Genomic DNA, 19,229 nt, shown 5'->3' on the forward strand with positions numbered 1-19,229 from the left:
CTTTATGAATAAAATTGAATCATTTTTATTTTAATAATAAAATAATAAATACTTGAAATTATACTAGTAATAAGATTTTTAAAATGCAAAAATAATTAACCTTTATTGCCGAAATTGTTGTTGTACTAAGCAATTAAAACCACATTAACTTTTCACTTCACTTTATAAACAGTCGAGTGGAAGAGAGATAGATGCGGCGCAAGCGTACAATGAGCGTAACGGGACACAGCGTAACGGAACAATATGCGTAACGGGACACGTTTTAGTGCGTGCAGCCGGCGTTCATCGATTTATTAGACGTTTTCACGTCAAAAAATCATATATCTTTTTTTAATATTTCCGCATTGAACAGTTGAACCGTTCAAGACAAAAAAAAACTATTTTAATGGCAGGGCTGGTGAAAGGAACAGTTTTTGTCGTGCTCGGGCCTGTGTACCGTCCAAATCCCGGTTCCATTCCGTCGCGTGCCGCTGCAGGTGAACGTATCACCTTGGTGACGGACGTACACTCCGCGCCAGAACCTAGGTCCCCCTCGGCCACAAGTCACGAGTACAAGAAGATTCAGCCTCCATGCTGCAGTTCTCTTCTTTTTTGACGTGACAACGTCTAATAAATCGATGAACGCCGGCTGCACGCACGAAAAAGTGTCCCGTTGCGCACATTGTCCCGTTACGCTGTGTCCCGTTGCGCTCATTGTACGCTTGCGCCGCATCTATCTCTCTTCCACTCGATTTGGAACAACCATCGATTTTACTTTTTCGAGGTACATTAAACTTGAAACACTCCCATTCGTTTCCTATTTTTCCTATCATCGTCCTATCCTTAACAGAATAACACAGATTGGAAGAAGTTAAATAGCAAACATGTATAAAAGTTATAGTTAAAATAATCTGTGTGTTAAAGTAATAAACATATTTGAATTAATGAGTGCAAAAAAAAAGTAAATTCATCAATTAAATTGTAGATTTCATTTCACTCCTTTGTATCCATACAAAATAATGATAATTCATTAAAAATTATTCAATTTTATTCATAAAAGTATGCAATCATTTCATTAATGTTTTGTTATGACGTTGTTACGTTAAACTATCGTCCGTAAACCGACTTTACAGACAACCAATTTTTTTATGTGTAAAATCTTAGCTCTCGGTATACGGCATTCGGATAGGAGAAATTTCGTGATGGGAACGGAAGTCGATTGGAACGAAATGTGGAAGTCTCAGAAGTCTCTTAAAGACAGCGGACCCACGTGATTCGTCCGTACCGTGTATATTGCTTTCGTGAACATTGGGGAATTTACACCGCGCATAGGTATTGAAAAATAAAACTTTATAGTAGTATAACTATCATTAATACATTTTCTTATAACTTATAGTAAAAAAAGAAATAATAACAACTTGAAAAATACGCTAGAGTCTCTTAGTTACCATTGAAATGTATTAATGGCGCAGCGTTCATCATACTGTAGAGACACAACAAAACTGTTAAGACTACATATTTATTTTTTAAAGTGAAACTTCATTACAGCCGGTTGGGCAGTCAAGGCAATGACGTCATGAGAGCGTAACGGAAAGTGTAACTCTCAGATGGTAACTAAAAGTGCAAAGCCTGTCACAAATAATGCAGGAAGCCTTATATTAGCAATAAAATTACTTGCCAGAAACACAGATTGCAGCAGCAGCAGCAATCGATGAAATGTTTACGTTATAACTTAACCCACTTGGCATTTGCATTCTAGCGCACTTGTTTACTTGCACAATTATTTACTTGCTCACTTGCATACTTCCGCACTCAAATACTTGCACACATTTGTTGTACACTCGCGTGCCTGTGTACTCGCCTGTACGCTTCTATTATTGCATACTTATTTTGTATATCCTTCAAATTTTCAATATATATATTGCTAATCACGCAGTGATTTATGAAGAAATATTTCCAAAAAATGAGACTTTAGGAGTAAATTTGAATGTATTCTAGTGAGCGAACATGACATAAGTCAGGAATAATTTATAGTTGTCAATATACGTTTGACTAACTAAACAGAGCATTTACTGTGTAGGTTATATATGAAATAATAATAAACAACACAGTGCAGACTAAATTACGATGATTTTACAGAGAAACGTATGTAATATAAGATGACACGGAAAGTGAATCTCAGCCTTAGGGCGCGTTTATAAGTCACGCAATGAACGCGCCTGCGAACAGTGCAATAGGCAACCAACGCAAGAGAGCCACAGTCGTTTATAAAGCACGCAAGTCATAAGACGAACTTAAAAAAAATTAAGTAGTAAAAACACTTTTTTACCACAGGCTTCTTTTGCTAATTTATTTTATCACAAAGACAAAAAAACTCAATAATTTGATTTTAAACATTTATTTTCTATCACCGTGTAAAAGTTGAACATGTACAATCATTATGTAATCAATACAAAGAACATTGTGGGTTCTATGCACTTAACGTCTGCGTCTTGAAAGATTTTCGGAACACTTATCTTAAAATATTTCCGTCTAAAACGCAAGAAAGTTGGAAGTTGAACAGTACTTGCGTTGCGCTATTCCGCCTTGCGTAGTTTATAAACCGATACTCTAAAATGTGGCTGATTAACATTTTTTTGTCTTGCGTTCTTGCGTTTCGTGCGTAGTTTATGGACCCTGCCGTAAGGTGTTAATATAGGAAACGTAAAACAACCATCTTGGTTTTCTTGGATTCACTTAGCCTATTTTAAATGTTATATTAATGGAATATCTTTTATCATTTTTTTTTTTAACTTTTACCATTGAAATTTTCACTTATATAGTCACGCCACTTGATTCGACAAATGCCTAAAGTTGATAGTGATTTCCTGCAAAAAAAAAATTTCCCCTGCGAAATCATTAGCATTAGTAGTAGTATAAAATAAGACATTCAGACTGAGGTTCAGGATTAAGTTCCCCGAAATCCAACCATACTGATGTGATTAGTAGTGTGTCTTTTACGGTAGAAAATTAATTAAATTGGATCTCTATATTAATGGAGTAAAAGTTAAATAAACTTTAACGATGGACTTCTTTAATTTCATGGATCATGGATAGATGAACTACGGGATCCAGCATGGACCCTAGTTGAATTAAACGTCAATGTCTTAGTTGCATCGTGTGGAGCCGCTCGCGTGATACAGTCACCCCCTGTCCGTGTCGCCAGAAGGCGCGCAAAGCTCCAAGGGTTAAAGTGCCATTTACAAACCGCTCAAAATTTATTGTAAGTGTCTAATTAGTAATTACGAATAGTATTTAAGAACCATCGCAATTTTCCATACAAGTTTCGATCCGTGTTTTCGTCTGTAACGTGTATATTGTTGGACATTGGAAAAAGTTGAAATGGTAGTTTACACTGACGTTTTTAGGTACGAAAAACTCTACACGCAGTATTGTAAGCGGTATAGGGAAGTTCAAGGAGCCATTTATCTTTAATATTCCTCCTTGAAATAACAGTTTCGCCGCTCAAGTCCCACAAATGCGCGCTACCGACGAAAATATTGCACCTGAGTTCGGTGCCCAGCACGTAGAGGCTATGAGGCGCGTGCTACGCGAGCCAGTGTCGCCCTTAGCGACCCCGCGCTTTCAGAGCTCATGCATCCTACCAGGAAGCCATCTTAACGCCAGAGGATATTAGCATGCGAAAACCCAGTGGGGAAAAGGGGGGGCGGGGAAATGAGAAAAAATGTTCAGAAATTGGGTAATAGGGGAGAAGGGGTAATGGGGAGAGAGGAAGGAAAAATAATATTAATCAAGAAAGTGTTGAAAAATGTACTAATGGTTTAAAAAGTTACCTCTTTTTAAAAATTAAACGCTGTTTTTTTTCTTCCTTTTGTTAGATAGGCTATATTTAAAAGTGGTAAAGGAAAACTACTCGTGCAAAAATAGGTAAATGGGTCAGTAACGCTAAGCATTCACCGTCAATTACTTTTCTCAAACAAAAAGCAAGGACGGAGCTGCAGTTCGAAAATTTGTAACTAATCCTCACAATGTTTATATATATTAAATAAATTATGATCTTTATTTTTTTAATACTTTATTATTGTACCGCACCATGGCCCCTCCTCCGTCACTTCCGAAAAAACGTACCCCCATCCCTCCTCCGTTTTGAGCTGGACACGCCCTTGTAAATAGGTACAAAAAGAAAATCAACAAGGGCAGGATGGTGGGGGGTGTGTTACACCTTAACACGTCGACGTCAGAAACCAGAACGCGGTCGCTGCCCGGACCAAGTGCCACGGCCGTGCTTGGTGAGGGGGGAATGACTATTCTTTAACGGAAAAAAGAAAGGGGGGAGGGGGTCAGAGAGAGCTCGAGGGACGAGCGCGGCGGCTGATTTGTTTGTTTACACGACTGGCTGAGGGCCCGCCGCCTGCTGATGAAGCGAGCGTCGCGTCGCCCCGTCCCGAGGAGGTCGCTCTCTGCTGACGTCATCGCGCACCGCAGACCCCGGCGCTGGGTCAAACACTTGCCTTCGCAACTGCCAGAGCAGATTCTCGCCATAATTATCACACGCATGCAAGATCTTCCCCTGACACTCGTTACATTTTTTTTGTGACGTTGGTAGTACATACAAGTATTTCCCGGACCAGGGTGCGAGGTGCCGAACGACCTCCGATGTCACGGCGGCCATTTTGATGTCAAATTTCTTCGAAATTCTTCAAAAATGTCTCAAAATTACTCAAAGTACCTAAAAAATTTCCCAATTTCGAGGGAAAAAAATTCCCGTTTTTATGGAAAATTTCCAATGATATAGGTACAAAAAAATCGGACAGCTTGAAATTAATTATTTAATTTAGTGAAATAATCGAGATAAATTTAAATAAATAATAAAGCTCAATAAACTGTTGAATGTTTATTCTAATTTATTAATTTCTGTTATTTATTAAATAATGTAATAATTTGTAATGCTAATAAATTATAATACATATAACCTCACAAACACTCCCATGAAAACTGCCAGGAGACTACTAAACCTTTCACAGACACTCACTGCCAGCGACAATGGAAGCTTATAAGCAACATGACGTCGTTACACATACGGGAACATAACCTCAATTATATAAATACACTTGAAAATAAAGCTTGAAAAATTTTATGAACACAATTTCTATCACTAATATTCACAATAAATAAATGTTTTTTTTTTTTTAAATATATGGACCAGTATTCAATAAGAATCACTATTGCATGAGATTTAAAAGCACATATGTACATACTCTTTACTTCTACGTAGCCTTTTTTTTTATTGTGAAAATTTCGTTGCGTGGTGCGCGCGCATCGTTAAAATTCAGTCTCGTCTTTTTCTTTTCAAGTTTAACATTAAAAATTACAGTGTACTACCACCTCGGAAACGCCTTCCTGGAACCACTCCTGGGTCACACTGCACTCCCGCTGACCAATCACGTGTCACCGCGCGCCTCGCCGGACCGGCTGCGGCAGTTGGACGCTGGCAGCGACCGCCGCGTCGGACCGTTGGCTTGGGGGGGGGGGGGGGGGAGGAGTCTTTAAATAATTACTGTTTGCTTTCTCACGGGCCGCCGGGCGCCGCTCAATATTTGAACACGGGGACCGGTGCTGATGGATTCATCGAGCACTTTCGACTCCTCTACCCACCCCCTCTCCGCCCCTCCAACACTCTCTCGCTCCCCTCCACAGCCCTCTCACGAGGTCAAAGCGAGTGTCCGAACTACAGCGCGTCTCAACGTTAGTTTGCAGTGTGCATTCCACTCTCTTTCCAATGCGCCGATATCTGCCGTTATCGCTGAGCGCTGTTGCCAGATGTAACGCTATAGAGAACAACAGGTTTAGATACACCTTTATAATGCAATGGATTTTTTTTTAATGTGTCTGAAACATTGTTTTTTTTAAAAGGAATGTAATATTTTTCTTAGAATTTTGGAAATACATTTTTTTTGTTTTAATTTTATCAAGAGCATCAATTGATAACATCCTATCTTTACTTCTGAAAATACGTAACTGAAAGACGTCACCTTGGTATCAACAATTTTAAATTGCCGGGTTATAAATAGTGAGCGACTGCTACAAATAGTTTTTACTGTGGAAGAAAATGGGTGTTTAGAATAAATTATTATTTTTTATTTTATAACGACTACAAATATGTTAATAGACTATTTTTTTGTTTTAGCAAATCAATATGATACAATTAAAAAACTTATATTTAAAGATGGTATACAAAATAAGATTTTTAATGTAAACAAGTTGGGTCGTATCAATGTGGTAACATGGGCGCCATTTATTATGTACTGCAATCTAAGAATGACACACACTATAGGTGAGCGAGAGAGAGATAATTTCACCCTTTAATTTTCCTCGGACAGTACTTGAGCGTACGCTGACTTACGGCCCGTAGAGAAGTTTGGGGGGGGGGGGGGGGGGGGGTAAGCAGACAACGTGTAGCGATGTGCGTACAGGCAAGCACAGCTGAAATTGATTCATCAGGGATGCGAACCAATGTTCCCGAATATATTATGTAACATATTTTCTCCTCGCGTTGTTTTCGAATTGCAAACGGCAGACACCTGGAAATTTCGCGTATTTCGTTTGGCGTCGGGCTAAAATCCGAAGCCAGTATGTTTACTCTACTAGCGTTTGCTTTTACGCTGTTGAAGATTTTTGTATTATATTTATGTATTATAATGATTGGAATGTCAGTTTTCGTAGGCATTTTAAAAATTCTGGTTACTTTTTTCTATGACTATTTTAGTACCTATACCAAATGCATTCCAGGATGGTTCCATTTTCATTATCATAAATTTTCATTTGGCACACCAATATGTTTGCTATGTCCCCTAATGTCTACGAAAGTGACTACATACAGGTTAATGTTACTGCACATGGGTCCGCCATCTTTGTGTCACATTTGCGTTCCCGACTTCTGTTTCATTTTTACAAATACAAAATAATATTCAAACTTACACTAATTGAACACATTAGCGTTTAAAAAAAAAATCGCGAGACCAATTCGGCGTGTGAAGATTTATTCCAGCCTGGTTTGGAACACAGAAGCCTTGAGTTCGGTACCTAGTCGGAAATTATTCACCCCCACCACTTTTGGAATCAAAAGCTTCGCAGATTTTGGTGATTTTCATCCTGCAATGTTGGCAATGGATTCAATAACTCTCAGACTTGGGAGTTAATATATATTCACTTATGAATTCATGGGTAAATTGCTACGGTTGTTTTACTTTACAAGCATTGCATATTTGGTTTTTTTTTAAACATTTTGTTCCCTGTTATGTATAATACGAGGTCTGCTGTTTGTAAGTAGATGCAGGCGCATAATTAATACGCAATTAAATTACCATTATTTTTCGCATCATAGTCACTTACTAATTCGTTTTCTGTGTTCCAAGAGCTGGTCATGCACTCATTTATTTCTTTATCGTTATTATAAGTGGCATAGTTAATGAGATATGCTTTTTCTTACACATAACCACCTTAAAAAAAGATACTCTACGTTAACATTAAGTATTTAAAAATAAATCATTATAGCAGAACAAAAATTATACCTATAGGACTGCATAAGTGTATTTAAGAGTTAGGCTACAAGTCATTTTTTGCCAATATAAGACAATATACCATTCAGTTACACGTTTATGCAGCAGGTAAGCAACGGAGTAATCATCCAGAGATGCTTCTTCAGTCCTTTTAAAAGGTAGCATTGGTTATTTCTATAAATAATTATTTATAAAAAAAATTCCGTAATCAGCAACAAAAATAATAAGAAGAAAACTAAAAATCTTACGTGGAAGTTGGGGCCAGGGTTTAATCCTTTCACCGTGGCCCGTGCCGGCGAATGGTTGGTTCCCAAACCACAAGGCGGGCGGAGATGTGTCAATACGGCTGAATAACAGCCATTATCGTAATAACAGTCTCCCGTCACACCCTCTGCCCAAGGGGGGAAAGGGGGCGGGCGCGCTCCAGAGCGGCGCGGCTGGTATTAAATGAGTTTCCGCCCCCTTACAGCCCCCTAAATCACGAAGGGGCGGGTCTCACACACATTCCAGCAGCGGAAGAGTGGATCTGGAAGGGGGGGGGGGGGGTTAGCCCCATGACCGACCCTTGAGGCCTGACCCCGGCCAACAGGACTAGCCGCGGTAGAGCCGCAGCCAATCGCTGTGCTGCAAACTTGTCATTAGGATTCCCCCCCCCCCCGCCGGGTCACCAGCTCAGCAACGCCGGTAATCAACACGTTAAAGCGTTCCTAATCAACCCAGCATTCTTGAATCGAGCGCGCGGGGGAGTTCTTGCGTAAACGTTCCAACACCAGCTAAAATTTCACGGCCACAATGAAATCTTGAATTTATTATTTACTATGATGTAATCAGACCTTTTTTTTTATTGGAATTTTTAATTATACTCATGTATATTTAAGGCGAATAATTACCTCGTAGGTCAACTGAAATATTTTATAATCAGTCACACTTCCTGTACGAAGGTCAATTTAAAGATGTTGCTTCAAACTCACGTATTTATATTTTATGTAAGTTGCCTTATTATTATTACAACTATCTCTTAATGCAAACTTGGGATATTTATTTTTTGTTCTAAAATGATCAACGAATACGACTATTGTGAAGTGCCTAAACATTCAAAGAAAAACAAACGTACAGTAAACTATTTTAGAAACTAATATTTTAACATACATGAATAATATTATCTGTTAAGTTATTATTTAATTTTGGTTTAGGATGAGAAACTATGTTTGTAAGATGTTTCACCGATGTGTAAGATTTTGGCTACCAATTTAGACATATTGTGACGATATCTGTGATCTTCTTACTTCTTTGAAGGTCACCTTTGTCTTGTCCTCCTGTGGTCATCCATCATGTTAACATATTAGTTTATCTTGTGATTATAAACCCACTTGATTATGATTAATTTTCCTGGTTATTTTCTGAATAAGTAACTTGGTTTAAGTCTGTAAACAGAGTCTCGATTTATAATGTGTCGCATGAAAGAGGCGTTATGGCTGGAGAATGTAATGATTCACTTTGTATTGAGGGTAGCCCCACGTACTAGCCGCCATCTAATGTATATTTTCTGTGTCAATAAACTACTTACTTACTTGATTATATGATAATTTGGTCGCTCCATACCGCCATATTTGCTTTGATTTCCGCATGAATCTTTATAAGTATTTATATCATATATTTTATATTTTTTGCCATTTCTTCTAGCGGTCCTTGTGAGACATCCAGGCCATGGTTGTGTAAATTCCATTAAGTTCTGGAACGGGAGTGAGTCTTTTTCCTCCTCCTCTAGCGGCCTCAGAATGCTCCCGACAATTTCAGGAAAGTTTCTACAATAAATTTTATTTCCGGCATGAAGCATGTTTGCATGAGCGGGAACCCAAAGCTTTATATCTGCGGCATGGAGGCGAAGGGACAACCCAATAACTGCTCCAGAACCGGGGGATTTTTTTTAAGGGAAAAATTTCCCCACTTAGTTATAAACGAACCCGACCCCCCCCCCCCCCCCCTCACCCTACAGCTAGCAAGAATCTGACCCCTAGACAACAGCAGGAGAGTGTGAATATAATATTTCAAAGTCAACTGTTAATCAGTGATATTTTGCTGGAAAATTATTAACTGTTTCCCAGAGGAATATCACTGGTTTGCAGTAATTATTCACAGATTCGTGTTTTGATTCTGTTTGTAGCCACGCGAGAAAAGAAACCAAGGGAGAGGACAAAGTTACAGTCTGTGTCAAGTAATTTGTAAAAATATTTGACGGTTCAGGGAAAGTAGCACCGGTGGTATACCCATTCCCCAACTTTCACTTGAAAAAGCATCACATATTTTTGTTTTTTTTTGTTTTAAGGCCCTGCCACACTGTCAAATATTTGTCTCCAACAATACTTGACAATTCAGTTTGGAGAGGTGGGTAGTATTGAAAGGAAAACTGCTTCCAATTTTCTCCATCAAGTACATTTGGACAGGCAACCTCAATTATGTTTTAAAACATGCCACATCATCAAAGATTATTTATGGTCCATTTTAATTTGATGGAATTTTTAAACTTATGCTCATTGTGCTTTTATAATTTTTAAAAAATATATATATACGTATATATATAAATTTAACTCACAATAATATTCGTTACGTTTTAAAAATAAATTTTCAGTGGTGTTTTAAAATTATAAAAACTTTTTTCTTCTCTTTAACACATAACATTATTTCGCAAACGGCATTCCTTTTTAACAATATTTTAGTTATTTCGCTCTTATAACCCCTTTAATCACCCATTTTATAGATTCGCTGTGACGGAACCGGATTCGTTTCCGAGTCCGTTATGCGAGATTTGAGTGAGACGAGTCAAATATTAAGTAAACAGGTTCTCCAATTTTTTTCTTTAGACAGCCGCAACATGAATTTTCTCTGCATCTGCGAGGCATTTTAAGACGATAAAAAAATAGATTTAAAAAAATATTTTACTCACAATTTCATCACAAAGTCTTAGAAATAAAGGAAACTTAGGGGGGGGGGGGGGGACCCGCAAATGTAAACAAAACATGGTAGTCATTAGTAGAGCTCTGCTGATAAAACAATAAAACCAGAATTATATAAACTAATAATTATTAAAATAAATTAAAAAAATCACCTGGGCGAGTGTAGTGGCAGATGCGAGTGCTCAGGCTGAGAACATGCCTTGTGATTGTGACGTTCGATTGAGTTCGACTTTTTTTTTTTTTGAGCTGCGGCAGCGCAGTGAGCTTCTAGAGCCGCACAGGGAAGGGGAAAGCCGCATGCGGCTCGCGAGCCGCGGTTCTACCAACCGCGACCCCATGGTTAGAGACCCGAAAAATTCGCGGGTTCATTTCGTGTTATGCTAAAATTCAAATAATTATACCTTAGTGCTGCTTCTGTCATTGGTTCACTGTTAATCTGGAGGACTGAGGGCCAATTAGAGACCCTCACTCATAGAAGTGTCGAATCACAGGCCACCCAGTCGAGACGACTCACAAGTCAGCAGCCAATGAACAGTTGGCATTTGCCCGAGAGTGTAGAGGATATTGGAGTCTATCCTGGAGGTCATTGAACCCGCGAATTTTCCGGGTCTCTACCCATGGTATGGGGCCACTACCGCCGACAACCGTACGAAGTTGTTTACAAGCAGTGTCGGCGGGACGACAGCGGCGGAAAGATGCCACTTTTGAGGACTGGATTCGAGACAAGGTTACGTGGCACGGACTCTAGGAGTTTCACTCGGGTGGACTGCGCCCGTGTCAGAGAACGAGAGAGAGAGAGAGAGAGAGAGAGAGAAAGAGAAAGCGCTCCCACGACTGCGCTTCTCTAATTTACGCGACGTGGTTCACTTCCCGTTATCGCAGTACACGAAGGACAAGGCAAGGGCTTGCTCCGTAACTTTCAATTAAAGAGCGAGCTACGAGCTTGTACTGTGCGCGCTCCAATCCCCCCGCCGGCTCGTTTGAAATGTCGTCTTCGACAGGCTGGCGTACGTTACTGGGAAACGTATAGAACAGTTGAAATAAAACTTGACTTAAATAGCATTTGGTTAGAATTACTGTTTTTTTCAGCGTAGTAAATACACAACTTCAAAATAAACAAACATCGTATTCAAAATTAAAATTTTTGTGATTCTTTTCCATTCCTCTCCCTTCTACGCCAAATGATAGGCACTATACCCGTTGGGGTTATTTTGAACTAAGCTAATGTTATGTTTTGTATTGGTAGTACACGTTATTAAAAATGGTAACTTTGCAAAGACAGCAACCTTAACTTTAAAACTACATAGTTTATTTTAGGCTGAAAGGGGAGTGGAGCTATATAAGTAAAAAAAAAAAAGTAAAAAAAGTTTCCACAAAAGTCTTGATTCAAAAACTCACACAGAAAAAAAAGCTTAATAATATATTTTTAAAAAATCCAAAGAGATTATATAACTTTTAAAGTAGGACATATGCATGGGAAATCGCATAAAAAGTAAATGCGGTAGAATGCATTATGTAAGCGTGGTTTATTGCAAGAAACTTTTTTTTAAAGTTTTACGTTTGATAACAAGAATGAAACGGATGTAACGTGGTATGTGCACTTTCATAAATATTATTGGGAATCTCTATGGTGAGTATAACCCAGGTTCGAATCCTGTCACTTTTCTTATACAACTCATTATTGTATTTTAAACACTGTAAGTTAACAAATTATACAGTTACTTGTTATTTGATTGAACAAATGTTATAATAACTTTTAATACGTAGCTCAATCCGTTCGTTTGGCTCTTTTACACTGGGTAGGTATATAACCTATAATATTTTTACTTGCAATAAGAATAAATAAGAAAAAAAGTTGGTCAGATCACTCACATTGCTCCATGGTGATCCATGTTCGATTCCCGGCTAAGTCCAGCTCGGTATTTTTTGATGAGAAAAGTGACGGACGTTGCCATGATCCGATGTTCGTAGCAGCGATAATACAGCTTACAGCCAGCGTGATTGGTCAATCGGAATTAAAATATATGTAAAAAACACGTTTATAATTTTAAAGAAAGAAAATAATTAGAGACGTAAAAATCATCTTACGTTTTCAGAAGGTTCTCATCACCAATATTCCGTTTCAGTTTGCAACTTTCCTGTAGCTATTGGAGTGTTTCTTAATTTCATACATTTGTATTTAACGGCTAAATGGTTGATGTTCTATTGAAGTACAATGTCGTACGGATAAAGAGTGGTGTGCAACTTGTCTATTTTTGGACTACAGAGGTTTAGTTTATGGCGAGAGGGCGTGAACAAAACCGTTAGCAATGCCGTATATACACGTAAAGAATAACCGTGCGACATTGTGTTTTATTGTGTGGCTAAAATTTATCACAGGTTCCCCATTGACGTTGAGTTGTGGCCTAAAAAAAAACTAAATAGTTAACGACATGAGCTTCCCTTTGGCTTTGTGAACTTTGGTCCGCACCATCCGTCACAGATCACAGCACCGTGCGACGCATTTGTGTTCAATCCACGAAAATAATCCTACCAAATGCCGTATACCGAGAGCTAAGATGTTACACTTCAAAAAGAAACGTGACCAAATAATTGATAGAACGGAACTATTCTGTCACCGAGAAGCATCGCTCCGGCAACAATGCCGCGCTGCAACCTAAGAGCGAGCCGCTCTGTGGGACGTTACAACTACGTCACAGCATGCAATCTCACGACAGTTCCTTACTCCGCGGTCTTTATTGACCTCGTCGACGAGGCATGGAGCTCAAGAGAAAGGACCCCGTGGGTTGGGGGTTTGGGGGGGGGGGGGTACCTGGCCCTCCCGCTGTGGAGGGAGCGTGTGAAGCCTGATTGGCCAAGGTTAATCGACATGCGACGACCACGTGGGGCCCCGCCCCCTGACCATCACGGCCGTGTTCATGCTAATCAACGGGCGGACGAGATGTATCACAAGAGGAACAAAATAAAAAATAGAACCACCGCCGGTGACCTTGAGGAATCTTTTGGACGACTCTCTCCCGGTCACGCAACGCCCGCGGGCTATCGTGCTGTCGTTCTCTGTCCCTCGTTACTTGTCTCGGGTTTGACCGCTAAAAGCCCTCGCCTGCCTGTGCGCACAATACGGAGTGCAGAGCTTCGGGAGAACTCGCTTGATTCGGAAACTGCCCAAGATGTAAAACTGACGTCCGTTCACGAAAAAGTATTTCAGATATGTTGAATATTTCGGAATAGCAGTTCTGTTACTGGATTTCGTTTTTGAACTGTATGTTTCGGGTGTTTTCATAAATCCCAGTAAAGTTTATTGACTTGCCAATATAATGGTTACCACTAAAATCTCACAGTTGCCCTTATGCACGACGAGAAGACTGCGCGCCAGTCCACAACCTTTTGCGCCTACGAGGCGACACCGCGCTAGAAACACCAGCGAGTTGAACAGCGTTTGTGAACAACGCCATGCGGATGTCAGTCGTAAACAAACAAACATCACGCGAGACTTTGCGCGAGTGGCACTTGCGAATCGGGCACTGGTACTACGTCAGGTACTGCAGGATCAATGTCACAAGACTTCACAAGAAGTGCAACGGCGCGAAGACCTCTCGTGGGCTTGCCTTCATTTTGCAGGCAAGGAAGGGGTTTTAATTTGGAAAGTATGTAGTAACACGTGTCATATATATATAAGATTTTTTTTGTGTGTGAGAAATTGATCAGTTTTCCCAGAAGATGGAATAAACGCGTAAAGATGGAATTTGAAGGAGGGGAAGGGTGTGTCATTTGTAACAAAGGGGCGTACCTCAGCTCCTGAGAGTGGCGTGACCAGAAAGTTGGCACGGTGCTGGGGAGTTCCAGACCCGTAAATCTCGCCAAAGTATACGTGGAAAAAGGGAGACAATGTAAAAGGGGAAGGGGAGCGGTTTTGTGACCCTCACCGTTAATCTCTTTGTCGCTGGACTCCAGTTCGGGACGCGTGACCGGAACAACAGGTGCCGGCGCGATCCTGTCGCTGCCGGAGTCCTCGCTTTAAGAGGACACGTCGCTGGAAGCGCACGACCGAGAGGTCCTGCCCCCCCCCCCCTCCTTCCCGAACCTCTCACAAATATTTACATCCCCCTTCGTCCGTCAGCTCCCTGCGGCCACCCTTGAAGAGGGTCCATGGTGTGGGAAAGGCGGGGGGTGAGGGCAGGGACTTCTTCACACCTCCCGGGGAAGAAGATTCGTGAGAGAATGTTGTCACCGTCCCCCACACTCTTACAAAACCTACGAAAGGCTTTAAGGAGACTAACTTATCCCGGGCGGGTTTTTCCCCTCTCCTGTCCTGGGGGTCTCCTTGGTCGTCCACTTAAAAGCGCAGCCTGGGGTCCGCTTTGACGCCCGCCGCTCAGGGCTAGACGCTAAGGCGGGGCGCACACAGAACCAGACAAGCCGCGACGCCACACGATGCCTCGCGACAGCTCGACACCGTGTTTCCGTTACGTTATTTCTCACCGCGTTTCTTGAATTTGAATTGTTGGCTTGATACTCCTCCGAAGATGGATTGTACAAAGTAGGTCTTTCCTGAAATAAACGTACAGATCGATCATCCAATTGACCTCGATATTGAGGAAAATTAAATTAAAATACTTTACAAGTGAATATTTGGTCAAATTAAAATAACAAAGGAAAATAATCGCTTTCGGCACGCAGGGCCGCAACTAGGGGGGGGGGGGGGGCAAGCGGGGCATACGCCCCGGGCGCAAAGCTGTGGGGGCGCCGAAATCGCTTGCATTGTAATTCCTACTAGTGGGTTCATGCATGGAAGTTACAGTAGCACAGAAACTGTTACATGTAGGTACCGAAAATGCTTAAATAGCACCATTTTTCCGTGGGAGGCCCCCCCCCCCTTTATTGGTGTGGTATGTGCAAAAAAGAGGGGGGGGGGGGGCATTAATCCATTCATGCCCCGGGTGCCAGAGACTCTAGTTGCGGCCCTGTCGGCACGGCCTGCAGTCGTAGGTAGATTTCGAAGTACCTATTTCTCATGGAAATATTATGGAAACTTCTATTAACTTCTGGAACATTTTAAGACCTTAATGTACATAAACTTTTTATGTTCTCCAATATTACAAAACGCAAATGTTGAGAATGCTAATGTAACAGTCCAAAACCCTTGATGACGTAAGTTTTTTGATTATTTTTTTTTGTAATTATAAATCACTCCCGGGAAAACTCCAGTGTTCGCTATTGAGTATTAAAACATTTTTACCAATATAAATAATAAGTATTTATGTATGTTTAAAGCGATGACCTTCGCAAGGTTCCGCACTGGTTGGGTCCCTCCCAACTCGGATTCTTGGCCACTCTACCGACACCATTCCACGGTGTTGACTTCATCAAGTGCCAAAAGCCCGTGGCATACGTTTTGCCGAGCAATACGGAAGCCCTTTGACAAGGCTGTGGGTGGATAGATGCTTGATAGATCCAAGATTGCCTAATTTCCTTCAAAGGTGTTTGGCAACTACTAGCTCATTATATCACACTATCAGAACCCGGCAGACGTCCTGTCAGTGTTTATTAATTTAACTCTATATATCCCAAATGGATGGTTTGCAGGTAATATAGAATCTATAAAGCGTTTTAAATGGTATCCCATTTTAAACTCGCTCACCAATTACTAATCACTAGGGGCAGGTATTTTTCGCGAAAAGATCTGAACACTTATTAGACTGCAACAAGGTACACCCGCACCAGCGCATTCTTCCTTGTTATTGGCGGACTTCTGCGAGAGAAGTCGTTGCCTTATTTGACCGAGCCACTCAGGCCGCGTTTACTTCCGCACTGAATCACTGTGATTGGTGTTTTTACAATCGATATGTACCTGGGAGAAACTCACCCAATCACGAAACACAGATGGTTCTACAGTGTTTTAACTTTCATCTAGTCTCGAAATCTTTTCGCGAAATCTGCATGCCCCTACTAATCACTATTTGTTGTGTTTTGAGGATTAAGGACAGTAAAACACAATAATTTGGTCGAACATAGTTGGCGACAAATACGTGACAGTGCGACAGGGCCTTTCGAGCTAGCGCGCCCGGGCACGTGATGAGTCAGCGACGGAACCCCGGGCACTAGAGCTGCTCCAATGTGGCGCCCGGAATAATGCAATATACTGGGCGGAGGTTGCTGGCTCCACCAGCGCCCTTCCCCCCCCCTAACACACCAGGCACGTTCCCGGGAGGGTTAAGGAGAGTCAACTGGCCCGCAACGTGGGTCGCCGGTTCGAACCGCGGTCCGACGGGAGGATATTAAGGCCCCGTCTAAAACAGCCCGAAAGCCTTGAAAGCCCACCCCACACGATGCGCCAATTTCTTCTATACCTTCTGTTATACCCACCGGGAATAAAAGTTCGTACAGTAGACGAGAAGAAAGAAATTTTAACTTCATACGCACGATACCTAGAATGCTTAAAGAAAAAAAAATATCCAACGCAATTGTCGACCAAAGCAAGCATATCGGGGTACGACAAACATTTTGCTGTTAATTTAACCGAAATTTAAAAAAAAAATTATGTAACCAGATATTTTGATGATATTTTATTGCGTATTTTGAAACATGCGATTACTTCTCTCTATTTTATGGAATATATTTCAGAGTAGTTTTACCATCATAAAGTTTCATTTGAAATGCCATTACTTTTGTACCTACCCTAATGTTTATATTGCTACACGTGGGTCCGCCATCTTGACGACTTCGGCTCGTGGCTATAGCAGAAAATTACAGGGGCGCTACAATAGGGCTTGGGGGGGGGGGCAAGGGTATTTGAAGTGGGGGCAAACGGGGGCAAAGAAAGTGATATGTAATCAATTTTTAGATAATAAAACTGCTTAAATAGCACCATTTTCCACCTTGAAATACAAATTTTGCCGGGGGAGGACCCCTGGACTCCCCGCTTCAATAGGGGGGATCGATGATTCTTTATAAAAAGGTATGTTGCCCCCCCCTTTGGAAATTTAGTTGTTGCGCCCCTGGAAAAATAGAACACGTTTTGGCTAAGAAAACTTTTATATCCGGAGCCAGACCCCTTGCAAAGGTGCTTAGATGCAGGGGCGTAGCCAGGGGGGGGGGGGGGTTTTAGGGGTTCAAACCCCCCCCTTAGCACCAAATATTTAATTAATTTCTTATTAATCACTCAAACAAATTTCATATTAAATTTAATAAAAATTTTACCATTACAATATTTAAATTTAAGTACCGAAAACCGCTAAAATAGCACTATTTTACACCTTAAAATCCAAATTTTCCCGGGGGAGGACCCCCGGACTCCCCGCTTTAATACGGGCCGGGGGGGGGGGGGGGGGGGTGTTGCATGCTTCTTAACACCCCCCATACACAAATCCTGGCTACGCCACTGCTTAGATGTTACTTACCTGAGAGCAGGCGCGCTAAACTGAAAAATAGGTATGAAAAATAATAAGGAAATTGGTATCGTGTGGGGCTGGCTTTATCCTAATTTGAATGACGTCACACTGTCACACGGAAAACTTCCCTGTCTACAATTGCGACGTCCGATGTCTGATTCTACTGATTTCTAAAGAAGTCACCAGGGTGCGGTAAATATGGAGAGCCAAATAAATGTTTTTCGATTGATTTCATGCATTGTAAATGAGTATGCAGCCAAGATATTTAATTTTCATTTAACTTGTGAAAGTTGTTGTACTGCAACTGGGTACATTTCCAGCCCAGATTAAGTTAATAATTTATTTTAATTTATATTTCTTCGTCCTGTATATATTTTTATCATTTGAAAACTCTTTGGATTTGTTAATGTATATCTATGTAATTGAAGCTCTATGACTGAAACGAACGTTTGAGAACTAGCAATTACAAGGACCCCTGTAGGAACAATTGAACTTGTAACGGTAAATTGCTAATTTGACACCTTGTTTATTAATGTAAAATTTTATAACCAAATGTCTTTATTTTAAATGTAACTTAAGATTTTGTATTCCGCGCTATTGTTGCGCGCGGAATTGATGTATTTCATTTAAAAGGTTTGTAACTATCATTAGTTATCGGCCAATCAGGTGCCGTATTTTAAATGTGGCACGCATTGTTAAACTACTTAAATTAAGAAGTTTTTAAAAAGGACACGTATCTGACTTCGACGAAAACTATCTTCAAGAATAGCTATTTAGAAATAGGCATCCGCACAAAAGGATGAAAGAAATGGATTGTTTAAGTGTAATTGTATATTAATAGGGCTTTATCCAAAAGGATAAAGATTCTAGGAGTGCATAAATACGTGAGTAATATATGATTGTGTTTATTACTCCATCTAGTTAATACGAAACACGTATCACGCCCATAACGAAATTCGTAACGAATTTATGATTTTGTTTTGTTTTGTTTTGAGCAATATTCACAACATCTTTACGATTCTTCCAGGCGTTTCTATTCAAGCTATTAAACAAATCCATAGCACATTAGCGTTTATACAGCTATGCTTTGTTTTGTTATCTAGTTGACTTCAACTTCTGAAAACAGGGGAAGCCTACAACTCACGTAGTTTCGGTTCCCTGCAAGAATTTTCGAAGATTTCCGAAGTTTTGCGTTTTGGTATTAACGCCACTTCAGCCGCTAAATCAGAATTTTCCAATAAAAAGCATGTTGTGACTGACCTAACCTAACCTAACACTTCGATTTTTTTAATTTCAATTTTTGAGAGAAATCCGAAGTTGCACGAACGTGGTAGGGAACCGAAACT

The sequence above is a fragment of the Bacillus rossius genome, chromosome 7 (genome assembly GCF_032445375.1).
Source record: "Bacillus rossius redtenbacheri isolate Brsri chromosome 7, Brsri_v3, whole genome shotgun sequence".
NCBI lineage: Eukaryota > Metazoa > Arthropoda > Insecta > Phasmatodea > Bacillidae > Bacillus > Bacillus rossius.